Genomic DNA, 23,476 nt, shown 5'->3' with positions numbered 1-23,476 from the left:
TGCACTGGCGCACGTGAGCTTGTAGGATTACATTATGTCATGGTACAGTGTCGACTGGTACCCGGCATATTAATCCGAAACAGGCAGTTGAAAACATCGGCAATTTCAATTGATCGTCGAGGTGGTAAATGACAACAAATACCTCTTAGATGTAAATTGACGGAGACGGAAAATTACAATAACTGCGTATTTGGAAATACGTAGAATTAATGTGAAGGCTAACTCACAATTGAACGATTCATATTTAAAGAACGGCGATTTGAGACAGTGTGGCTCAAGGAAAAATCATATTTAAATTACATATGAATTATTTTGTGTTCAATCCCGTGGCGTTTCTAAATCGTGTCGACTAATGGCAAATTGTTTTAAGATCTTCAAAGAATGATTATCGAATATCTATTTTTCTAATATCTAATATTTCGAAATATCAAATTGAAAGCAGGAGACGTTATGAGGAAAAGATCCTCGTTGAGATATCTTCTAAAGAATAACGAAAAACAAGCAGCAAAATGCATTTGAATAATTTAGCGAGAACGACATAATGGAAGACACGCAGTGAAGGTCATGATGAGCCCCAACAATGTGACATAAGAAAAAACAATAAATGGCATTAATTAAAAACATTATCGATCACCCATGCTACCTAGTGCTCACACAGAGACAGGAAACAATGTTTCTACTAACAGGGATACCCGAACAAAAGTGTAGCATTAGCATTCACATAGTGAGAATCCAATGATTTTTTTCGAAGTTGCTTGATAAATAAATTCACACGTTGTGTGAAGCAGTAGTTTTTTATTTTATTACCTCACTTCTAGCTCTTTTATTTCTTTGGGTACCAAATGCATGTAGTTTAGGGAAAATAGATGGACCTGAGGGATTATAGACGGAACAAAATCAAGTTATCATTATTATCAGTGTTTCAGTGGATAGGAGTATAGGTGAATTTAAACATGATTAAAGCCCGTAAGGCTCAGCAGTTTAGTGAAGACGCACATAAATAAGAAAATCAAGTGTAATGCAATGAACGATGGGAAGAGCACATTTAGTCTTGAGAATCCATGTTTGTAATCCAGAAGGGTCAACCTGCCTGTATATATGCGGCCCGTATTGTGTATTTGCTGTTTCTGCTATTCGTATGTTGTTTTCAGACGACCAAATGTTTTAGTGAATTCGGTACAGTAAGCTGAATACCCGTCTTTAAGAAGTTAGTCTTAAATTATTTTCTCATTGTATCTTAAATGCTAAAAGCACGTATATTGTGCATATTACTCGCTTTCTGACAATTGTCTCTTGATCTAACATGGTAATAAAAGCAATTTTTCCTTTCTGCATCGGTGCATGGTAGCAGTCAGAATGTTGGACCTTTTTTCAACAATTAACACATTTTTAAACAAAGGATATGGGGAAAGAATTGGTTCCCTTTGTTACAAGTCAAGGGATATCCCTAAAGGTACCAAGTCATTTTGGCATTATTTGGGAGAATTAAAAATATCTAAAGAAAAAACAGGCATTGCTAAAGATGTTCTCATACATTTTTGTTTGGAAACCACTTGAAATTCAATATGATTACGATAGTTATGAATACGGCAATGCTCAAAATTTAAAATGACAACAGCGAATTTCAAATTCATTCAGTTTTTCTGACATGGTATATCAATCACGTAAATAAAAAGAGCATATTAGTTTTTTTTTTTTTAAATGACATTCCTTCAGTTCCCGGATAATTTTGTGCATGCATTAAATACCGTGAACCAGCTTCCTTCAAATGCCAATTACCTGCATATCCCCTGACACATATTAATGAAGATTATTCATGAGTGGATGAAATGAGCGTCATTTGCCACAACCACAAAACTGGTTCCACCAATGATTTCTCACAAAAGTGGTTCTGTTGAGGTTTCAGCAATGTATATATTTCCAAGTTTGTTTACATTTTTTTCAAAGTTTGTTTTTAAAAGATTATGCTTTTCCAACTTTGTTTTTACGAGATGTAATTCTACTGGTGCTGATCAGACTCAGAGTTCAATGAACTGGACTACATCCAAAATGTCATAAAATTCCTTTCGCCGAAACATTTGCAGCTAGGGAAGCTTACGATACAGCTGATATTAGTGTTTTCAGTTGATAGGAAAGCTAGGATTTCATAATAACTTGGACCTAGATTAAATTAAAGACGGAGTTCCAATAGCATGACTTTGCACGGTGCACTTGACCCGATGCAGAAAAAAATCTACTGAAACAAATATTTCTTGGAAAAACTAATTTGGAAAAACCATATCTCGACAAGGTTATGTTTATTCGACAAATTTTCAGTATTGCATCGTTAAAGGAGGAGACTCAACATTGAAGGTGAATTCGCAGACTACTGGAGCTGCTCCAATCCGTGAAAAAGGGCTTAACCTCCCCCCCCCAACTTGCGACGTCCATGACGTTCAGTTTATGAAACTCGCCCAGTACAGTGGATAGCTGGAAAAAAACAACTCCGAACCTTTAGAGAAATGAAAGAATGACACGACAATTGCAACTTGAGACTTTATTTATTAAACCTGTCTCAAGAAATCGGAAATCGCTCTCTCTTATTCGCGTTGTAGTTTGCAAATGAAATCAAAAGACACAGAAAATAGTTTTCAATTTTGACTTTGCTGCTCCCAGTGTTTCTCAATTTTCTCGGATGTAGAGGAATAATTTATTAGCAAGCATGACACCCTCGCCAAAAACTTGGTTATTTGTTGTCGAGGGTGGTATAAATACATTGCCCACTGATTGCGACGTGCTTGCTGCACCATTTCACACTTAGGAATTTGTTGTGTGTTACCGATTTGTGACGGGATTTCTCGAGATGACATAACGTGGCTTCGTTTATTACAGCATTTAAGGAGGTGAAAATTGTCTTTTATTTCATCATTTGTATGAAGTTGCTAATGGAATGAAAGAAGATATGGAAATTAGGTTACAATTTGACTTCATTACTACCTGTATTTCTCAAACTTCTCAGGTAAAGAGAAATAATACCATGCATGGCGCCCTCATGTGGAGCCTTGGTTCTTGCCTGTGGAGGGCGCTCTAATATATAGACCGTATTCACGGCGTCCACATTTCAGTCATATTCCCCAACGTAGTGTATTTTATTGGAAAATGTTAAATTCCAAGAACCAGACTATATTCTACGATTTCAATGCGAACCCCAAAATAACCTGGTATCATCCCATTACGGGTTAAAAATTTACAATGTACATGTACGTTCAGGAATATTACTGAAATCGGGGACGCCGTGAATACCGTCTATTGCCCACCGATTGTGGCGCGCGTGCTTCACCATACCACGTAAAAGAATTGTTCGTGTGTTAACAGCTTGTATCATGGGATTTTTCTAGATGGCATGATGTACGTCAGTTGAATTGAATATTTTCCTGTGGTTGATAGATATTTGGTGCAACACGGCATCTGTAGTGCTAGAGCTGCTGTCTAACACGGTTGGTTTGAACTTCCGCTTGCTCAAGTCGTTTTTGCGCGTCCTGTTATGTAGAGTCACTGAGATTTAGCTGTTGTGAGAGTTTGCCACGATGATGTGGTACCAGTAGTCGCTGTTGTAGTCTTCCAGTGACCCTAAAGAAAAAAAGGGGGTAAATTTCAAAATAGGCTACGACGGTTCATTAAGGCATCCGTGTTGTTTATTAAATAGCTCTCTTTTTATCGTGACGGATGGTCGATTACTTGCAAAGGCGATGAAGAGCAATTACTCGTTTTTTTGGGGGGGGAATTCTGAAATTCATTATTGTTGTGTAGTAACCTTCCAGACAGGGTCAGGGACATAAAACACTTTTGAAGAAATTCCAAAAAGGGCTAGCAGCACAAAAACCTTCTCCATCACAATGTGAGCCATTCATATGGGTCGGTCGGAGATGGGTAACATAGAATTAACTACCGTATAACAGCTATTTCAGGTTGCTTGGTTCTGTACGTTTAAAAACAGTCCAATTGCCTGTGTGTGGGTTGGCCGTTCGTACGCTGGGAACGTACAGCCGGTTGTATAGCTGGTATAGTTAGTGCCAAGCAACATCCTATATACATGGTGGCGTCCATGTACGTTCTTTGAGGGTTCATTTTTTAATAACTGAGGTGTCTTCTTTTCTATATAAAACGGAACATTTACTTCTGTGTAATAGAAAATAATTCATGTTAATTCTGCAGAAAATAATTCTCATTGTCTCAGGCTTTGTAAGCCACCTCTCTATTTTTGAGGCTGTTCAAAAATCAGACTCTCATGAGTTTTTCCGTATAACCCTGACAAGGGATGGTGTGTAATCCTGTTCTGAGAACAGTGTTCTGGGTCGTGTTCCCGCCGGCGTAAAACAGACAGACAGACAGACTACCTGAACTTGACTAATAATCATTGTTTGTAGAATTGGAATTTTGTCTCTTTTCTGCCAGCCACGAACAGAGTTTTTCACAGTGATATAAATGTTGACAACTCGTCTTATGTTCAGTAATATTCTTTGTCCAAAAATAGACACGGGAAAGCATTATTCTGAATCGTACCATTTCCTCAAACACAGTGGAGGATAGCAAAAGGGCTTTGTTAATATAAAGCTGTTATCTATGTTTATAATCCAATGAATTCAAAATTTTGAACCCGGATGGAAAATCGACTTCAGTTTAGGATTGTCCTTAGTAATTTCCCGCCATGCATTGTTGCCTAGTCTCTGTACGTTGCAGCAGTAGGTGACTCATGTTTACTCTTGAGGCTCAGACTATCCAATTACATTTCGTGCGAGTACCGGTGATAAGGATTCTATAAAATACAGATACTAAAGTGGACTTGATTTCCAGTCGTTTCTGATTCTGCCAAAATCAACCATCCTGCACTGAACAAGTGTGAAAAAACGTTACTGTGACACTCTTCCGTTAATGTTTTGTTGCAATTTTGTACGCGGCAAATGAGTCATGCTCTACCGTGGTTGGCGACTCCTTTGCGCAATGCTCGTGCACCTGTCTTGGGGGGCCAAGTGCAACTTGCATGCCGACGTGGCAACAAGCTGTGACAGGTTGTTTTGGTCGCCGGATTCCAATATCTGGTAGGTTAGTTTGGTGCTAAATCAGTGAATTTCAAATGTATTATGGAACCGGAAGTTAACGCGAAATTACGTGGTTGCCGTCCGAGATGAGCTTCCGGTTTGGCAGCTGGGGACCATCCTTAAAATACGTACGCACGAAATGCAGGCTTTTCAGACCCCCTCCCCCGGCTGTACGCAGTGGCTCCAACTCCCCTTCTCCCTTAGGCATACGTATTCCACAATTTCGAAAGACTCTGTTGGTCTTTGTGTCATGAGTAATGTTGCAGTTTACTAATAATGGGTGTTGGCACAGGAGAATAAATGGCGGGGCGGACGGTAAAGCTGATTCTAGTGGTTATTTGTATAAGAAAACGTATTGATATAATGAAGATTCATTACAGGCAAATTTCCGGTTTTTGTACGGTACGCACTGGCTTGGACCCCTCCCCCACTGTACGCATGGTGTACGCAACGGCACCAACCACCCTCCCTTTCGTGCGTACGTACTTGATGGGCGGCACCTAGCCTTCTGCCATATTCCCTGTGTTAAGCCAGGTAACCACCGTAATTGAAACGTACGACCCAATGCCAGGATAGCCAGTCTTCAATTCTGAATTCTGGAATTCATTTTGATGATTCATTCAGAATCAATTCTTAATTCAGTACATGTTCGGTAGTCTGTTGAAAGTCATCAAGTGTGCAAAAATGGCAATGAGAAAAAATGGTTCCACATGTATAAAGAACAAATATACCCTGTAGACATTTACCAACCTGTTTTACTTGTGTGACTGTAGCAACCACCCACGATCATTATGTCTCTCCCACGTGGCTTAAGTCAGAATCATTGGCCTGGGAATTGGACTACTAACTGTGCCGAGGAGTCTTTAAACGCGCACGTACATCTTGTGCGCAAACGTTGTACCACCCGTATGGTTATTTCTAACCATACTAGTCTTTTTTGCTGTATATCAAAACAATGAACGACTTGAAATAAGCCTTAGTGCACATTAACTCATTATCGTGTGGCACGAGAGCTATAAATGGCAGAAGGATCTCATTTGAATACAATGTACATGTACATTACCGATACATTAATTAGCTTCATTGTATTAACGAGGTTTCGTTTTGTTGTATGTAGCACTCGAAAGCATGTTGGAGCCCGGTTACTAATTAAGAGCTCTTTCATTATTGATTGGCGCTGGCCCAATGCCCTTGAAGGAAGTATACGAAGCACCTCTGTTTAATGCAAAAGAAATTGCCCTGACCTTCCAAGGAGGCGCTTCAATAAAACATTGTATTGTTTTTTGATGAGCTCTCCCCATGCTGTAATTTACGATCACGTAACAGGAAGACATGAATTCCTTGACACTGTGCAAAATACCTGCACTTCACTGCTATTCTTGTAAGCAATCTTTGGACTACTGTTTGTACCGGAAGATACAAACAAGAGTTGTTGGCTCAAAGAAAAGGGTTCAAGACCAGCACCAAATGTATGAAGACGGCTGAAATAGGTAAGAAATTGTTTTTTAAACAAAACTTTCTTTTTGTAGAAATACCTTTTTGCAGTTTTTGAAAAAGCCTCATGATCATCTTAATCGCATATTCCCAAAGAAATTGAAGCAAGCAGTGAACAGGTCAACTCAGCTAATTTTGTTCATTGATTCAAATACTTCACACAAAATTAGCACTAAAGTGGTGATCGGTTTGTTGATGGCTATTTTCCAAATGTCCACATAGAGACAAACCAATGTTGACTTCGCCACCGTTTTCTCGAAGAGACACAGTTTTGAAGAAAAAATTGTTTTCGGCTTAATCTCCAGAGACGTTTCATTTTAAAACTGGAAAATAAAGTGTGGGCAGGAAAAAAAATGCCAAATGATTCTTTAAGAGGCGTGAATCTAGTAATTAAAATGAGCTCAGTGGCTAATTAGCCAAAATTACTTATTAAAGATGCGCGTCTTTTCCTGAAAAAGAAAATCCACTTTTTTCCCTACCTTTTTGGCCCTTCTGTTCAATGCAGTTACCATAGAGAAGGTGCGCGCATACGTTCACACCGCTGTGAATGTAACATGGGATGCGTTCAAATAGCTTTCTTGAATACACAGGTGTTACAGGCAAGGGATGCCTCGAAATGAGGCTAAACGAACGCTGCAGTGTATTCGCCAAGGCATTACGTCCATGCACTAACAGTCCACCCGTGACGTTATTACACTCAGGCAGACAGAGACCCGCTCGCTAGCCGGGGTTATGGTAGCTGACACCAAGGCAGGCACGAGGATCACGTGATGGATAAACGAACACTCTCGTGTAAGTTTAACTTACACATGTAAGCTAATCGAACGCACTCTAAGATGTTCGTTATATAGTCGTTAATGACCTAGTGCGTGTGAGTCCACATAGGGCCACGCTGATAGGCCAGATCTGGCACACGCTTCCAAATGGCCTCCGTCGCCTGTTAGTTTAAAGCATGCACTGTAGGAATATCAAACTTGCTCATAGCTTGCAAATCTATCACATGGCGTGTCACAAATTAGACGCAAGCACCGCGGGTCGCGAGTACGATTGATGATCACCGTGGTACAAGTACATTCCAAATGCCCGATTTCTGCGTCGCTATAGGCATGTCAGAAGAGAATCAGCAGTTTCAAGTGTTACCCTCGACTTAATCAAATGTTCTAATAAGACTTTATCTCTCTGCAAAATGTCATCAGAACTGTCAACACCAAGTGTAGTACTCCCGAATGTTGGACCCAGATCAATGGGGAGGTTGTTAACATGTGAACAGCGTCCACAGTGCACTTTTGCATTAACTGATCGCCTCAGTCACAGTGGAACAGCTGCTCAGAAACAACATCCCGAGCAAATGACTCTGTCCGTACAAAACAACCGTGATTAACAAGAAAAATCCTCATCTTTTGGGGAATGGGTATGTGTAGGTAGTACCTACTATTTATTCAACTTGAATTTGCAGTGAGCTAATACCTACTTGTCTCGGACCCAACGCAACTGTCTCACTTAATCTGGTGTGTTTACTCGTCCCAGGGAAACTTCCGCTTGAAGGCACAATTGGAAGTTGCGCAGTGGAGTGCATTTACGCCGACTTTACGCGTGCCGAGTACGTTGTGTCGCGCTAGTCTCCGCCCAAGACGTTATTGATCGACAGCAATGGTTGTACAGAGCAGAGGGCAGAGCGGCCTTGCACAATAGTTGAGATTTTTTTACTTGATAACTGTTCTTTGGGACCCGTTACTGGGATGGTCCAGCAATCTGCCATATCTCGAAATAAAATGCGATAATGAATATAGCGCCCTGTCACCGTGCATTGGAATGCATGAGGGAAATTAAGCACAATGGACAAAATAATTATGGATGCGTGATTGTAACGTACTCAATCATTAGCTAAATCCGCGTAGAAAAGACTAGGGAGGGCGCTGGAAAAGTTGAACTATTTCCCCAATACTGTACAACACACGTTGAGCTTCTGCATGACAGTGGCTAGTCAGACACGGATTTCACAACGGTGCCCGTCCAAATGGGCTAAATTTTGTGGTATGGCAGACAAAATAGGAAGGCGCCATTTGGTTTGATTTGGGTAAAACGTTTTGTGTTCATTCCAAAGTTACCCACCTCAAATAACGCCTTCTCATTGCGTCCGCCAGGCTTCCAAAAGGCCAATGTTCACAGTCGGTGGTAGGTCATGGCCTGTTTTCCCTGCCGGAAATTTGCAAGCTTCAAATAGCTGCCACATCCGTTTAAAGTTGTACATAACATCAGTTTTATTTGTCATTTCCCTTTTACCGTGAAGTAATTTTGGTTCTCTAATACTCAAACCTTGAAATTTTGCAGAGTAAATAATTTTATCTTTTGATTTGTTGTAAAGCTTAAGATGTATATGTACCACGACAGAATATGTTCATTTAATTAAAATTCACAATCCGATTCATTTGCAATTCTTACCACCTGAGGGAATCCCAGCAGGACAATATATCCATTTGGGGTCAGGAGTTAGCAGTTGAGACAAAAAAGTTGTGTTTTGTGTTCCTTGACGTATTTTTAGGCCTATTTTGCCTGTTAAAATTTATTGCATGTGTAAGTACTGTAAATTGTGCCAGACTGTTACTGTACCAGGAAGTATACAGAACCATTCACTTTGAAACAACAAAAGGATACAGAAACCTTTGGCACTGGGTTGGGTTTACAAGATTGCATTCGATAGAGGAAATGTGAGTTTCCTGTGCCAAATGCCTGACTTGTTTGCAAGTGTCTGTTTGATGAAACTCCCATTTGGCATCCTGATGAAAGAGGCCATTATGTGAGTCAAAGAGGCTGACAAATTTCATTGGTTTCCACGATTTTTTGAAAAGCGTGTTGCTGAAAAGTGACTGGCGACTTCTAACCTGTCTTAGATTTAAGGTGTTAGCAGTATGAAAGTTTGTTCGGGGTGTATCCCAATACCCTACATCACTCCAAAGTTGGTTTTCACTCTTCCTGCAATTCGCTTGCGGATATGCCCTCAATGCGAAAGTGTTGTTCAATTTCAGGCACATGGAACATGACAATCTGAGGTAAGTTTTATTTTATATACCAGTCTGAATCAGGTAGAGAATGCTTTCAGAGAGAATGCTTAAAAGTTGATTGGGCAGGGACTTTTGTGTGAGACGGCAATTTTTTAATAGTAAAGTTTTTATTCATTGAATATTATATACTTGTCTCTTCCCGCTTTGTATTACAAATGCATAAAAAGGAAATCTGTTACTGTGAAGGGGCATTTCCTCCCTTTCGACGTGAAAAGCCCTCTTTTGTTCCACTCGGAGCGGATAGGGTAGGGTTGAAATGTTTTCAGCTTCTGTGACTTTCAGCGCCGATCGTACGTCACAAATTGGCTTTTGTGTTCGCTTTAACACCAATTATGAATCGTCCGGGACGTAAAGTTGGTTTGACGAAGAAGCAAATTCAGTTTTGAGCGCACATCTGTATTTTACAAACTGAAACGAGACTAACACTTTTTTGCGTACACGTGTGTAACACTGCAACCCATTTTGCACAATTGAGACCCCTAAAGGTTCACAATGAACCTCAACATGGAAGAAATTAATTTATAGTTTTCCTACTATGACTTTTTTCGGCAACTTATGAATATCTATTAAAAGACCAGGCAGAAATAGGTCAAGACATAAGTACAGAACTTTTACTATTCCCTGTTCGTGGAATTTCAGGCTGTCTTGGTCCCTTATTCTGAATACAGAACGTGAACTTTGAATCTCTTTGAAGTAGCGCGTCGCCGACGATTTTATGTAATGTTGTCGATGCATTGTATTCAAAACGCGGAAATGCAACGTACGTATTTACCCGACTTCCCTATTAAACTGCGTTCATAAAGCTCCATTGCTCTTGTGCAGGATTATATCACGGAAACCGAAGTCCGACACGTTCTTGGTAAGCAAGGCCAGTCCAATAAGATATTTTGTTTGACGGATTTGTGAACATTCCAAATGTGAAAAATGGTCGGTGCATTCCTTTTATCATTAGTTTTTGAATTTCTTGTTTATTTTGTTTTTCTGTTTTACTATTGTTGCTAAGTTAATCGAAGCCTCCTAGGTTTGATTGTCTCAGAAATACCCAAAGGCGCATTTGGAAAGGGGTGACAGATTTCACAAACTCTGATTGGTCAACGTGTTGTAAACTCTCTGAGGCGCATTCTTGTGAATCGCCCGCATTAAGAATACGTGTCTGTGCATCAAACCACGGAGTGTACAGTTCGAAGTCACGCTAACATACCGATACGTACTACAGTATCATCTACTACACAGTTATAACTCGAAAAACAAAGGAAAATATGACCACTGAAAACACTGGCGAAATTAGAGAGAGGCTTCCGAAGAAAATTTTCGGACAAATGGCTGTTACGACAGCGTTTATTATTCTCCCCAAGCACACTATGAACATCAATGGCGCCCTCGAGCGGGCTTGTCGTTAACAACCGTGGGCAAGTTCGATCAGGGACCACGAGTTCACTAGTGTTGATTCATGACGACCTCGTACCTAGCGCATGTGCAGTGAAGTTGAAGTGCGAACGGCCACAGTCAACCGTTAGGAGGAAGGGAAGAAGAGTTGACTACAGGAAGAGCAAAATACCAAAAATAAAAGTTAAAATGGTGTTGTACTGTTTCCGGCGTTTTTCTTATGTGTTCCTCTCTGCTCTGTGTTAATAAGCACTGTTTATGGCAACCAGTGATGCGATCAATGGTTGACTAGACTAGTGCGCGTTCGATTAGGGTTAATCAAACTTTGGTTATCTGTGGCCCTTGTTCGAACTTGCCCTTATGTGCTTGTGGCAGATGACAGTGCTCCGCGTGGTCATTGGCCCTTGGGGAGAGTGGTCAACACGTACTCAGATAGGCATGGCATGACAAGACAAATTGAAGTCAGAGTTGGATCTAAGTTCTATCGGAGGCCAATTTCCAAACTTTGCCTCTTGGAGCAAAGTGTAGGAGACTGAGCCCACTTAAGTAAAGAGTGTGGGACACGTGACCAAGAAAGCCATTACATCAAAGACATGATGCATGTAGTCAAATCAGTAATTAGTAAGCAGTTACCGTTTAGTCTAAGGTGTATTCTTACGATGTAACCACGTTTGGAAGTAGTTACGCCGCATTATTGTTGTTAAACATGAGTTAATTGTTATTAAGCTCATTTGGGGCCTGTTATGTAGCGGTGTAAAACTGTTACAGCGCCCTCTTTCGGGTGATTAGTGAAATGCACCGTTCGCTTCTTCCACTCGATGATCCACTACGTACATGAGCGACATCTTTCCTTTCATTAAGTAAGCCCCCAAGAATGCAACAGTTGGTAAGACAAAGGAATTCTCCCGTATTATGTGTCATAAAGGGATATTAGAATAAGCTTAAGGGTCATCTGGGGAACAAGGGTTAATTTGGGAGGAATAATGGGACGTTGTAACGCTAGTAAATTATGAAGGGCCGTTATTACTGGGTTCATGTATTACCCTACTGCTCGGATTTACATGTACTTGTATCATAAGTCACGTGGTCATTTGGCATTTATACAGTAAGACAGCTTATGGGGGCACATAGTATGGGTAAATTTATTCATAGGGATGTGTAGTCAACCGTTTCTTTATTTCATCATAATGGATTTTGACTAAGGTTTATGTACATGTATTGCTACATAAGGTGTACTTCTATTTTCTCTATCCATTGTAGCGAACCGCTGACTTGGGACTTGGAATGGGCTGCCATCATTAAGGGTAGCGAATAAACGGTTCAAGTTCAACTTCTGGAGAGAGCTTTTTCCGCGGGCCAAGTTTGTCATCAGTGTGTTACACCTGCGTTTCTTGTGTAATATAAGAGGTTACACCGAGTGTGAATTATGGAGCGCGCCCTCAAGAAGACACCTGTCGAAACAAAGGGTTCTACGCCCAAGTCAGCTGTTTCCCGTTTTGTTTTTCGAAACAGGAAAAGGGCAAGATTTTCTTGTGGCAAGCGACTTGGTATTAGCCATAATGTGCGTGTATGTTTCTTCCATCTGACACAACATCTTCTACAACTAATATGCGGAAAAGTTTCTACGAAAATGAAGAGCAAATTATCCCTAATAAATTATTTGAAAATTCGTGCAATATAATTATATGGTAAATTAGATTAAAAAAAACAGCCTTTCACCTTTACATGAATTAATTAAACCGCTTTTGAAACAAAAGAAATTCAGTGCTTTCAGATCTTCTGGACCAACGAAATGATTAACTTCCACTAAAACTATCAATACATGTACATGTATGTGCTCCGAAGGTAATTTTTGGGGTCTTGCGTGTGACATCGACCAACTCTCCACTACCAGCGACACAGACTGTGTACATTACCGATGTGGTAGGCAGTATATTTACTTGTAGTAGTGTACCTGTATATGTACAATATGGCAACAATCCTGAAAATTAAACTGAAGCCAAGCAAAATGTATATTTGAGATACAGTTTGCATGTAAATTTAAATTACAATACACGGCGAAAATCAAGTTTAGAAATACACATCAAAAGTTTGTGTATAGAGAAATGTAACATGATGAGTGCTACGTGACTGAAAAATATAAGCAAAACTTGTATAGTGACAGGTTTTCAAGTCTAATGGAGCTGAGAGAAGTCTTGGTTCTCTTCAATAAACAGCATGGCCTTTGCAAGGTCATATTCAGCTTTTTGCTTCTGTAGAAACGCATGGGTGCCTTCCACGAAACAGTACATGCTCGCCATATCATGTAGGTTTCAACTTAGAGAAAGAAACTTTGTGTCTTTACACACTAATTGACGTATGAATAAAAAATGTTAACGAAACAGTTAGCATAACAGAAAAGAACTCCAATTGGCAGTGTGTTTCTGGATTTGTACGAGAAAAATGTGCACGGTAAAACAATGCACATTTATGTATAAACTCAGACCACGACAAACGAAAAGCTAAATTACAATATCAAATGCGTGACAGCATGCAAAATCACGTAAGCAGGAAAGTCACCATAAGCTCAGCCTTCTTTGCTTCAACATCTCCTGAATCTTATTTTGCTGTGGCGTATTCAAAAACCTTAAGATTTTGGCATACTCGTTTGACACATAATGGCGTGGTACCATTTCAAATTCCAGGTCATATCTGGGACCCCCGAATTTTATTTACTGTCACGCCGGTGAGAAGCACCAAGAGCAGAACTGCCCAGTCCAAGTATTAAATGTTAAGTGGTTGTTACCTTCTGGCCTAGTTACTGAAACGCATGCGACCATCATGGTACGTGGCAATGATGTAATAGTGTATATGTTGACCGCACCCAGACTGTGGACAGACCGACGACGCCATCAGGTGTGTGCTGGCGCACTGCTTGCACATGACCATGTGTCCGCAAGGGGCAAAGACCACGCGGGCAATGCAATCCGGACGAAGGCAGACCTTACACATCATCTTGTATTTCAGTGCACGGTATTCCATGATGGTACCTGCATTTACTTGGAAAAACAAATAAATGAGTGGTTCAAATAACCACTCAAGACAAATTATGATTTGATATTGGGTTCCGTTCAAGGTGTTGTAGTTCATAGTTATGTGAATGGCGTGTGCCTAAACACTTTGAAGGCCAAGGATTCTTTATACACGTACATATAAATGAGACAGTGGTATGCTTAATGTGTCTGCATCACATTTAAAAAGAACATTCCATGTTTTTGTCTGTTTGTTTCTATATGACTGGCTGTCTGTCTGGTTGTTTGTTTGTTTGTTTGTCTGTTTATAGAGGTGCTGAGGTGTTTGTGTGGGTGTTCTTTTTTTCCGACTAGGGAGCAAAGCGAGCTCACGCTCAGAGTTCTTGCGGCATAACGTTCGACAGCAAACCCAAAGACCCACAATGGCCAGAAAAAAAAAAGTACGAGTATGTCAGAAAGGAAAATGGCGACCAAACGTGCAACATGCAGCCTCATGTCAGGTCTTGTTTTTTTCCCCACAAGCTTTCGGGGAAACACTGAGTATCCGGTGCTCACGGATATTCCTGCCCCTCACTTAGTTGGTGCGCATGCGCACTGAATCCCACTACCGCGCCAGAAGCCAGTAAAACGGTTCTTGACTCGGGTGGGGGTACCCCAAAAGTAATCGGTCAACATCAAGCTCAGATGAAATTTGTTTGCCCCTCATTTCCTAACCGATTAGAATTAATTTTTCAAATTTGCGTTGGCTTACTTGCAAACTGTGAAAGTCCATTTTTACCAAATTTTTGCCCGTCGTTGTCACGTGCCTCCAAAGTAACAGAGTTAGAAGTTTGAGGTGAAGCCAACATTTTAGAGGTTTTTTTTTTCAGTTTTGCCGGGTTTTCCCTGACATTTCTCTGTTTTTGAATGGTGAGGAATATCATGGGCACTCTAATGAGGAAGTATTATACAAGAAAGAAACCGTGTGGATGAAAACGGACTGTTTTTTATTAGTGCCCTGTCGTCGGCCAATTCGACGTGGTCGTACGTATTTGTGCAATGCAGTACATATCCAGGGGTGTGTGCGCACTGCCCAAGATCCGGACATCTCATTTATGACCACTGCCAAGCTCAGTGCGGAAATTTGAATCCGCATGAAAAACGAGCAGCATTTCAGAAAAAGGGCTCTTGATCTTGAAAGAAAATGAGCTGATAGTTTTTTTAAAAATCAATTTTCCAGACAGTATCACTGATGATCTGAGGGGAATTTGACACAAGTGTGAAAATTGGGCACTAAGTAAGGTGAAAAACACAGCAAATGACAAAAATGGGTCCCGATGACAAACGAAGTGAATTTCAAATATACTGTTTTCTTCCTAGAGGTAGTGACGTTATTTGTACATAAGATTTACTAGTCTTTCCTGTGGCATCAAAGTTATTTGAAGGTAAACTCAGCAAAACTGTGAAAATTAAAAACAAAGCTTACTAAAAAAGTTTTTGTACCAGAAACTATTAAATATTACCATTTGATAGATTCTGGGCAATTTATTCACACACGAGGTCTTCAAGGGAACTGGCAGGACAAATCCCTCACATGGGTCACCACCGATATGCAGCGTCTGCTGGAATAACTTTTCAGACCGATGACCATTATGTCTTATTGCGCATGCGCGACTACGCAAACTAAATGCATGCACAGTCTATGGGGACCAAACATACGTGTGCTTTTCACGTCGGGTGGGGCAAAACAAATCCTAAACTAACATCCACCCAAATTCATCCTTGGAAGAAATACCAAAAACACTGACCTTTCCCAATGGGCACCACATCACAAAGCCAGAATGGGCCTCGCACGGGAATAAGAAAGGGCGCAATTTTCCTAGCAACAGAGGGTGTCGTTGGTAGGAGCTGCACTTTGCTGGTTCACAAACGACTATGACATGCACGTCTGAAAAGGTTGCATCACTACCAACAAAATAAACACTCCCCACCAACATGACTTTTTTTCAACCCAGACGGGGGTGGTCTTCCTGATGGCAGATACGTCCTTAATTGCGGTGACACAGTGTAGGAAGACCTTTTTCGAAGAGTCTTTGAGGTTCTGAAGAGAAGTGGGGAAATTCGACATTTGGTCAGTGTGCGTCTATATTTCGTCGTCAGGGGGGTCAGCGTTCAGACATCAACAGTCTTCTGATCATACTGTCTTGACCGTCTCCTACCGTACAGAACGTCGAGGACGTCAACTCTCAATTCCAATATCCGGAACCTCCCAAACACCAACTAAGACACGCGTGCACTTAGATAACAGATCAGCAAGTACAGAGTTCAACATGTTGAACTAAGAAGGCAAAGAGAAAATTCAATTTGCTAAAGACGTGGCAATAGAACTGAAATGTTTTTGATGTGGCTTAAAATGAAGGGTGGTGTACAGTTGGATGTTTATAAGTGACCGTTGGAAACCAATTTTCCACGGATAGTGATTTTGTAAAACCACATCAAGAAATGGAGAGCCATAAGTGTACTACGTCCTTGTTACACGCAGTACAATACGTGTGTTTGTGGTTTCCTGTGTCAGGGTTTTGATGGGAGAAAGAACATTTGTTCTTCTTTTTTTAGTATTTTCCCCACCAGTCCACTTTGGTAGTTGTTTTTAAATCTGATCGAATTCCAACTTCGTACAGAGTTGACCTTCTGGTCAGAAATGATCCTAGATGGAATCTGTCAGTGTAATTTCATCACCTGTTCAGTTCCGTTATATTGAGGGGAAGTATTTCTCCACAAAAATTGTGTGCGTTTTGTTTTTCTGTAGCGTGAAAATTCACTTTTTTGACATTTTTGTCAATCTCATTGACTCCAGACACTTTACACACTTAGACAGGGACATGTTATAGATCAGAATACAATAAGCATCATGATGATATCACCAAAGCCAAGGTTCGTCACGCTAAAGGTTAAGTACTCAAAGCTCTGTATCTTCTGGAGATACGGGTTTGATTTTGTAAAACGTTGCAAATATTAGTCAGGGACGGGCTGCAGGCGAAAAGTGAGGTTAAGTCGTGACGTCAATGCATGTTTTAGAAAGGTAAAGAATTTTAAGGTTAATATCATCTGAGAAGCAAATCTGATTGCATGGGTTAAAAAAACCGCATGTGATTAGATATAGATGCAAACTGAAGTGACATAATGGTGTCATCACCATAATGGTGTCATCACCATAATGGTGTCATCATGTGACGTCATAATGAATGTGCAGTACTCCAAGCTCTATATTTTCTGAAGGGCAAGTCTAGTTTTATAGATAAACATTAAAATAACATCTTAAATAAAATCATCACCTGTTAAGATTATTTCGAAGATGTTGTGCAACATTGTGGCTTTTGTAGAACAAGTCTGATTGGGTTTGAACTTAGCTTGCACATAGAGCGCTAAGTGTAAACAGTTTCGTTTCCAGCAATTAGTTTCGTCTTATCATGATAGTGCCAAACTCTACACAAGTTTCATTTAATGAACCCATTCTTTGTTTCTGTGGTCATCAATTGCATTTTTTGGTATTCAACCCCACACCCCAGAGCAAAAACAGCAGTCCGAGTGTTTCGTTTACAACTGAAATCTCCACTGATTCGTCATTTATGTTTGCCTTTTTTAAAAGCAGACTTGCCTATAATATGAAATAAAGAAGTAAAAATGAAAGTGGAGGCTAAATAACCTCTAACGTGCACTGGAATTATTTCCTTCTTCAGAACTCAAGGAAAACAAAACACAGACCTGCGGATGGAGAAGTAACTGTATCGTTGCTTATGAATTATGGAGCGGTAATCTGAAACATCCAAGGCACTGTCACCATATAGGTAAGAATGTTTACGATTGTTTACTTTTTTTGGCCGAAATGACCCAGTATGGTATTGCAAAACCGCCAGGTCAAGCAGGAACAAAGCACGCGGGTGATTCTACGAAGGGCCGCGCTGATAGACTAGACCTCGGGCGTGTCCCCAATGACCCTGACCGCGCTTCGATTTGGGCATGCGCTGGTGGAGTACTTAGAACTGGCTCGTTAATATGCATTTTGTCACTTGCCTCACCAGGACCTTTGGTCACTCTTTGACGTCTTTAAAGGGTCAGTGGACAGTTCTGCTGATTGGACGGAATTTTGGATGTATAAAATTGAACTCTCCTGATACAAAACGTGCGTGGATTTGAAGTTTTGGGTTTTAAGGACAGACAGAGGTATGGAATCGCTCAACAAAGACATTGATCTTGCTTTGATGAAATGTAATACTTCTGACCTATTGAACCTATGCTTATATAATGAGCAGCTCATAATGTGGCCAATCGAGGGCGCCATAACAGACTTGTCACTATGATGTCATCGTATGACTGTCTTACCCGCAGAAAACTAGACATGTTAATAAAATAACTTTGTTTAAATCTTCAAGACTGCACCGTTATGGAGAATTGAAACAAAAAATCTGATTTAGGTTAAGATATTTGGGGGGGGGCACCTTAGCTTTCTCCAGACCAAGCCAGATTGGCATTTTCATAGTTTTTATACTTACACAGCCGTGTAGTGAGTCCATCTTCATTGGCACCTGTTGCATCGGAAGCTGCAAAGAAAAAGATATTTAGTTTTTACTTTAAAATGGAAACTGGAAGAAATATCACAACATATTCACTGGTTCAAATTATGAGATTTTGCTAGCCTTTTCTACTTGGAGCACGACCCCTGACAACAAAGTGTCACCTCAACAATAAAGGTGAAATTGCGGACCGTGGAGGTAGTTGTGACTTGCTTGTGTTGGAAAAAACGACTTACGACCTGACTTTGCTATGTCAGAAATGACTTGCCACATGATTTGGCAATGATACTACCGCAAGAGCTTGAACCCCTCGAATTCCCCCGTTTTAAGTGTCTAATTTTTTTTCGTTTTACTACTTTGTCTTGTTCTCAAATCGAACATAAATAAAAACCTCCTTCTTAATCCACTAGCTCTAATATAACCGTAAACTGTATTTCCCTTCGGGGGCAATTAGGAGACAATGGTTGTGACACTTACTTGCTTGTGTAATAGGTTTACCCGCTTCGGATAAAGTGTACCCTGATCCTAGAATTGTTGAGAAAAAAAGATGTCGTTTTAAACCAACTTGAAAAAAATCTAAACCACTTTACATTGTCTGTATCAAAAAATTGTACTGCAATTTCAAAGCTTCCATTCTTTGCAAGATTGCTTTTTTTGCAATTAAACTTCAGGAGAAAGTGAATTGGATCAGCTCAACTAACTATTTTTTTTTCTCCAAAGTATATTCTGTCCTTGCACCTATACCATTCCATCAGGCAGAATCCGATTGTCCATTTGTCTGTACAGGTCCTGACTTATTTTAAATTCTCTATTTATAGGGCGATTATTTCTCGCATCTTCTCTCTCACTGAACAACAAACCAACTAGCTACTTCTTGAATGACCTCTGATTTTAAAGTGCCAATTCAACTGCGATGCTGATGGCATCACACCTCTTTGGAAACCATAAACGTTGTTTGTAGATTTATGATGATTGGTATTTCGGTGTTACGGAGAACCACCCTGTCATGTTTACTTGTCACTGAATCACATGTCAGTCTTACCTCCTGGAAAGGAAATTCATGTATGTAATTCATGATAAGATTCAAATGGGTTGCTGGCAAATCCCAGTTGGAAGTACGGAAATTCTCTGCTATTGACACATTTTGTGGCCTTTGAAGTGGAAATCGAGTGTCTAAAACTATAGGGAGGAGGCGACATAGTATCCCTGCGTATGTCTGAGTTTCAAAATGATAATGGGTTTTTACGACTTTTTTAGGGATGATGATTTTCTTTGGATAGAAATATCTTCAAACGTCATTGATAAAGCCACCTGACGTAAACATGAATGAACAATGTACATGTAATTATGCTCGAAGTGAACTTTTTTTTCTAGAATGCCTGCGGGACTTGTGTTTCTCCTAGCTCTTGGAGTGGGAATATTTGTCATTAACACCCTTGGCAGCTCATTTGCTGAATTACAACCATGAGATGCACAGCGCCGTCTATAAATTGATTAGGAACACAACATGAGGCTGCAGTTTTTGGGTAGCCATCTTGTATTCAATACAAGTAGCGCATACCATTATGTTAGTGTTCTGTGGTATATACGGTACATTTCGTTAATAATCATTATTATGCAATTTCATATTCGTTATATTAAGAATGTTCAGTTCAGTGTATTGTCAGCGTTCAAGATCAAAAAAGCCTCTTTAATTGATGAGTCAAATTCATCTTGGATATATGTTCATATAATCACTGAGGAGTAGACATGACCAAAATTTAAAGAGAGGCACATGTATACCGAAAGATTGACATTTCTGTGTCCGTGAGATTGCGCATAGATGGAACAAATGCTGGAGTTTCTTCTTGTTTTCCCCAAGAATTGAATTTCGGTTTTCAGTTATTTCCGGACTTACCCACTCGCATTTCCCCATAAGGTCAAAATGTAAACTCGCTCGAAAGTTTTGGATGATCCCTCAGGAAACCCAGGTGCATATCAGTAGATCTAATTTTAAAACTGCAGAGTCGTTATTCTGTATACAGCGTGACCCCTTCACCACTAGATCTGCAGCTGAAGGGGTCTGCGACAGGATAATGTCTGCCTCATATTTTTTTTTTACTTTGAATTCGTGCTGTGAATAATTTGAGGCCTGGGTGTCATAACGAACGGGTTGATACTCTTCCTTTCTGTGCCAGAACCACTGCTTCTTGACCTTTGCTGATTCTACAGATTATAACAGCAAATGCTTTCTGTGCTTAGATTAGTTCGAAAAAATAAGTTCACTTCGGGCCGAAATTGGCTAAATTTCCACCTTATCTACTGAATGAGTGAATTTCATTCGAATTCATATTGTCCGTACAAGTCGATCGGAGGGAGTGACCTTTCACTCGAATGGAGTGAATTTGCACCATTGGGAATTTTACAGTCGATTTGGTAGTGATGATAGCGGTTAAAGTGGTCAAAGTTACTCGGCCACAGGGTGATCTTCCCACTGAATATCATGTGTGACATGTCGTCTAAAATGTTCAGCATGAAAGGAGTGAAAGAGATGAGTTGATTGCTGTGGTAATAGGGTCGTGGGTGGTACCTATGAATCACATTTCTTTTACTCAAGGTTTAACTCATAGTACGTTTGTGAGCAATGGAATAGTAAGAGTCCATTAATTTTCCTGTAGTATCATGTGCTTGTGTGAAAATTCTATTATCCCATTCCTCTCCATTGAGCTATGCTGCAATGGATCTGTTTAACATTATTGCGAGGGTGAGTGAGGGTGGACAGTGTACTGTGGATGTGATCATTGTGGTGATACCTCTTACCTGGCTGTGAAGAATGTCTGTCTTCAAGTTCCGTTGGGATAGCCATCGATTTGATTGGGCTCTGACGAAAAACAAAACATTACGAATGTGCACTTTCTCGTGACAGCGGAATTCGATTTTTATCATTTCAATGTTTTGATAGATTTTTCTCCTTTTTGGGGGGGAAATTAATTCGTAATTGCTTTGTACACGACGATGTCTATTTGCCAATTTGACGATTACTGTGTTGTCCAGAAAAGCCAATCCAATTTGTCTTGAAAAGATTTTAGTCTTCTGTCAACTTGAATGGGCCGTGCAGTGTGCATCGAGTGCAGTTAGTCAGTTTTGACTAATTGCTTGCGTAACTGTGTTTAACCGGTTAGCCCAATAAAGTGTTTCCAATGTGGGCGTTAACGGATACCATGTTGCTGCTGCATTAATCAGACATCTCAATCATAAGCAAGATCATTATGACGACATGGAAATAACAAAATCAGGGACAATTAAAGCCTATACCTACAATCACTCGTCCCACACAGTATCTCAGACAGTTTTTTAGTTGAAGACAAAATATCGTACGCCGAAAAGAATATGGCGGCCTGGGTGGAAGGTCACCTTTTACACTAGACAACAACATCATAATGAGATTCAAATGCCAGTGTCCTAAAATATGAAAGCGTATACTGATTTTTTAAAACTCAGTTAATCAGTAAATCCTTGACAAACGGAGTAGAGCAGATGTTTTTGCCCCCAGTTGTATGGTTATTCTGCTACTGGTTCAGCTTTGTCCCGATTTTAAGTCCGAATACAGTTACACTGCGCTCAACGAAGTAAGAAAAGTGGCCTAAATAGTGCTACTATTAATTTACTCCAAGAACAGCAGAGCTCAAAACCCCGATGGCTTGAGAATGAAAGGAGTATGACTAGTCATGTATGTGAACTATATGTTCACGTATACATGAGTTCACACACGTTCAATTTTTAAACCACTTGGTACAAAATCACGCTTCCTGCTTGTCCATGAAACATAATTTTTGACTGTATAAGTTCCATAGTTTTACCTCCTCAACGAATAAAAATACAAACAGCTTGAAATTGCTCTTTTTATATGATCTTACGAAAAGGTTTAAAGTTTAAGTTAATGAAAATCATCTTCTGCATTAATTAGGAAATCTAAGGCATTGCTTGTGCTTGGCCAATTTATGATCTATGTGTTTCTGGTCGGGTTTAAAGAAGACTAGTCAATTATCGTAAAAAATCGAGAAATTATTCAACAATAACTGGCACATGTACGAAACTGGGCTAAATTACACATGTCGAAAGTCTGAATGAGCAGATATTGGAAACTGGGCGCCATTTTATCTATGATTATACAGGAAACGTCATTATGGCAAAGCATGCACCTTTGTAACGGTATTGAACATGCATGCTTTCCACATAGAGTTTCGCCGATCATTGTCCACCATTAAACCGAGCCGAAAAAAAGAAGGTTGCTACTTACTCTACGGCAGTTTTCCTTCAGTCGGAATTGATTTTCGAAGGGCGCCTGTACGATTTTCCTCCCAGAATCCGAATACTTCCTCTATTAGTACGGACCAACAGATACTTATGACTAACCGGTTGCAACATCGAACGTATGTACGTGTTAACTGCTTAGTATCGTGAACGACTCGAGTCAGCAGCTAGACCCTGGACTCTCCAAATTGTTGCCAAATTACTTTTCTGGCGTTCTGATTTTAAAAGCTACTTCAATTTATGCTTGAAATTCATCATCTTGAAATGTTAAGCCCTTGGAAATGCAAGACAGGATATGGCAGCTGGAATTTGAACAGAATATCAAGTAATTTGAGCACCTGGGGTTTGTTTTGTGCCAAAGATCTCCCGATTTTTGATGTGATCGGGGATTCCGAAACCGTTCTCCAACCACGTGATGATACCAAGTCATTAAATATTGATGGGTATCCTATCCCACAGAGGCGAGACAGACCTGACAGGCTAGGTGGCGGTCATTAACATACATCAGTAGCACTATATTAACTTCACCTGAAGGAGGGATCTGGAGTCGGATCATGCTGAAATTATCTGACTACAAATTGAGCCCCCCCCCGCCAAAA

General features: G+C 40.2%; 1 protein-coding gene and 1 long non-coding RNA gene across 9 annotated transcripts in view; one reads left to right on the top strand and one right to left on the bottom strand.

Annotated features, from left to right (window-relative positions):
- The window catches only part of LOC110989197 (uncharacterized), a 72,633-nt gene that overhangs the window by 26,048 nt on the left and 23,109 nt on the right, over window positions 1-23,476 (top strand). For 6 of the 8 annotated variants that reach the window (XM_087142105.1, XM_087142104.1, XM_087142103.1 and 3 more), the window contains exon 3: window positions 17,751-17,858. The gene's annotated coding sequence lies outside the window, so the exon portion shown is untranslated. Of the gene's footprint in view, window positions 1-7,253; window positions 7,365-9,224; window positions 9,623-17,750; window positions 17,859-23,476 lie in introns of those variants that run through there. The other 2 variants (XM_087142101.1, XM_087142099.1) reach the window with 2 other exon arrangements.
- LOC110989199 (uncharacterized) lies at window positions 68-7,250 on the bottom strand. Its single transcript, XR_002599574.2, has 3 exons — window positions 7,052-7,250; window positions 5,829-6,018; window positions 68-3,609 (listed from the first exon to the last, which is right to left on the bottom strand). It is a non-coding gene; the product is annotated as an uncharacterized LOC110989199 (long non-coding RNA).

Source organism: Acanthaster planci, linkage group LG10 (assembly GCF_054643075.1).
Source record: "Acanthaster planci isolate LZ-2023a linkage group LG10, COTS_SCS, whole genome shotgun sequence".
In the NCBI taxonomy this organism is placed as follows: Eukaryota; Metazoa; Echinodermata; class Asteroidea; order Valvatida; family Acanthasteridae; genus Acanthaster; species Acanthaster planci.
This window is presented reverse-complemented; position numbering and strand designations above follow the sequence as displayed.